This window comes from Empidonax traillii, unplaced genomic scaffold (genome assembly GCF_003031625.1).
Source record: "Empidonax traillii isolate 1590-97213 ecotype Southwest subspecies unplaced genomic scaffold, ASM303162v1 scaffold821:size279169, whole genome shotgun sequence".
NCBI lineage: Eukaryota > Metazoa > Chordata > Aves > Passeriformes > Tyrannidae > Empidonax > Empidonax traillii.
This window is the reverse complement of record NW_020956014.1, coordinates 274,697-277,899: the sequence shown is the minus strand read 5'-3', so window position 1 is coordinate 277,899 and position 3,203 is coordinate 274,697. Positions and strand designations below refer to the sequence as shown.

At 46.0% G+C, this 3,203-nt stretch overlaps 1 pseudogene; it reads right to left on the bottom strand.

Moving 5' to 3' along the window:
- The window catches only part of LOC114066875, a 1,785-nt pseudogene extending 894 nt beyond the window's left edge, over positions 1-891 (bottom strand).
- Between the last annotated feature and the right edge of the window lie 2,312 nt (positions 892-3,203).

The window sequence follows — 3,203 nt, the reverse complement described above, 5'->3', positions numbered from 1 at the left end:
TTTGCAGGAGCGGCTGGAGGGCAGCAGCACTAATTGCCAGGTGTGTGCCTGAGGCAAAGCCAGCCAGGCTGCTCTCACCAGCTGGTAGAACCAGCGGGCAGTTTTGTCCACGTCTAGGTAGAAGCCGGTGCAGAGGGTGTGGAGGAGACTGGGCTCCTCATTCCTCCTCAGCTGTTCCTCTGGGTGGTGAAGGAAGCACAGCCCGTTCTCGTCCTGTTGCTCCCTCGTGCAGGTGCACACCGGCTCCACGCGGATGTAGAAGTTCCTCCCGGGCAACTGGCCTGAAGTGTCCATCTCCAGATGGAAGGCGTGACCTGGGGGAGGAGTAAGGGGGACAAGGACACGGTACACAACATCCTCCTCCCGGGTACTCCACCCTTCAAAGGCACTGCCCACCCCGATGGCTCTTTGAGGCACTGGGTGGAAACTGTTGGACAAGATGTGCCCAAAGACAAATGTGAAGTTGTCTATCAGGACTCTTGTCACTTCGCAGCCTCTCTTCAGATCCTGAACAGGCCAAGGTATCAGTTGCACTAAAAGCCCTTCATTGTCTTCTCTGTCTTCCTCCTGCATCTCCTCGCCCTCGTTGTCTGGCTGGCGACTCCTTCTCCAGCGCAAAAACCACAGGGCCAAGAGAAGGCCTACAACTCCAGCCAGAGCCCAGAAGTTCCGCTGCTGCAAGACAGCCGAGAGCAGGGCTCCCCAGGCCCTGACAGTGCGCTCCAGGGTGCTCTGCTCCAGCTCCTGCAGCAGCCGAGTCATCTCCCTGTTCAGGAGTTCGGCACGCAGCTCCATGCGCACACGGGTGGCCTCATCCAGCCCATCACCCGCCAGCTGTGGGTACTGGATGAGGGTTTGCAAAACCATGAAAAGGAACACTTTGGAAGCCATGGTCTGCAGGAGAGAGAGAAGGAGTTGAGTGTGGATGAAAGGGAGGGAAGGAGCTAAAGGTGAGGGGAGTAGGGATGGGAGGTGCAGGGATGTGGGAGCAGGAAGGAGAGGGCCCCAGGGCAGCTGGTGCGTAGCCAGGTCTGTGCCACTGCCCCAGGAACAGCAGCACCATTGTATGCCCAAGGTGTTCTGGTGAGGGATTGCCCCTGCACAGAGAGTGAGAATCCATCCCCAGGGACAGAGTTTCTGCCCCGGCCCTCGTGCAGCCCAGCCTCGGCCCTGCGTGTGTACTCACCAATTGTCCAGGCTATACTGGGGCAGCGTTACCTGCTGGGGCCCTCTAGAGCTGCCCCCATTGTGACACGACCCCTGTGATGTCACAAGAGCCCGATCACATCACAGCCGGGCCAGCCCTGCCTTTCATCCCCACCCCAGCTCAGCAATTCCGAGTGGGCCTGGTGTAATGGTTAAGGCTTCCCTGGGGTTGATCTTCTTCCAAGAATTTCCATTTTTCTTTCTTTGGGATTTATTATCATCTGCTCCTCAGTGGCAGTCACATGGAATATCCAGGTTTCAAGGGAACCTCAAGGATGTTGGAGTTCAACCCCTGACTCCATACTGATTGAGCTATGGTTAAATCTCGGTGTTACAGATGTTTGGAAAGACCTTTAAGAGTCTTAGTTCAACTGCAAACCTTACACTGTCTATTCCACCAATAAACCATGTACCCAAATGACACATCAAAAGGCCCTTTCAATGCCTCCATTGATGGTGACTTTGCCTTTTCCTTGGGCAGTCTGTTCCCAAGCTTCAGATCCATTGTGGTCAAGGAATTTTTCCTAAAAGCCAATCTAAATCTCCCCTGGCGCAACTTGAGGCCCTTTCCTCTTGTCTCAGTGCTTCTTCCCTGGGAGAACAAACCATCCCCACCTGGGCACCATTTCCTTACTGCTGCTTGTAGAGAACAATTAGTCCCCCTGAGGTGCCTTTTTCCTCATGCTAAACGCACCCAATTCTCTCAGACGCTTCTCATCAGATTTGGACACTTGTCACCAAAAACCCTCCAAATTCACTGGGACAATAAAACCCTCTAACACTGCAATTTTAGTGTTATAAAGCGAGGCATTACTTTATTCACAGACACCAGTGCAACAGTTTTTCACCTATTTATTTATTTTTGGGAAAGAAAGAAATGAATGTTGATTGGTTCTAAATGATGTCAGTCCATTTATTAATGAGTAGTCTCTTCTCTACTGGGCATTAAGTCCTTCCTCTTCATGCATATTAAGTCTTTCTTTTTGGTCTTTTTGGTATGTTTTTGCCCTGGTAGGGAATTTCCATCACATGTAGCTAGTTGTTAGGCTCTTTTTTACCTTTGGGTTTCTGCAAAATATCCTTGTGGTCCATAAATTCCCTGTGCCATATGTCCAACTTCAACAACACATCTTTCTCTCCTTAGCAAAGTTACTTTATCAAAACTGAAATTTCAGTTTCAGAATGTAGAAGAGCAAGAACATTATAAAGTACAAGTTTAAGCAAAGGTAACTCTCAGTTTAGCAAAAAAAATAATATCAGAAAAAATTGGTTTTATAGGCAATTTTTTTAGTATCTGGAAAACAGGTTTAATACTTTGCCCCTCATGACTTCAAAGATTGTACTGTCTTATTTGCAAAATGCAATTTTATTTTTACATCGTAACTGAAATATATTTATTCAAACAAGTACAACAGAAAATTGAAATTCATCTTTTGAATAAGGCTCTCCTATTCAGAAGAAGATCTACAAAGAATTAAGAGTTAAAATGGGGCAAATTACTGTACCAAAAAAAAAAAAAAGACATAAGAATTAAAAGATATTCTTTAAAAATATCACTTTTTTTCTTTTGAAGTAGTTATTAACATGTTATTGTGAAATTTCATCAGTCTATGCTGACTTCTGGTTTTCTGCTTCAGAGTTCATGGCAAAAATATCTTCTTTTATCTGTACATCTTTCTGTGAAAAAAAACCAACAAAACAACTGAATATTATCACAGTTTTCTAAATATTTTCCAAAGAGTTTTACTGTTTCTAGAGAGATCAGGAAGAATGAAATGAGTTTTAGCTTATTGAAATATGAAGGTTAATGTATTCCTCTGGACATTTCCTCTGACCTTTAAAAAGACACCTTCTCTTTCAACAACATCATCCATTTCTCTTTGTTGAACAAATTTTAACAGATGCCAAAATCAACACAAGCCACCTGTGTCTATGCTACCAAATAAAATGGATGAGGATGCTGAGAACAGCCAGGGCAGCACAGGTCATGCACAAGC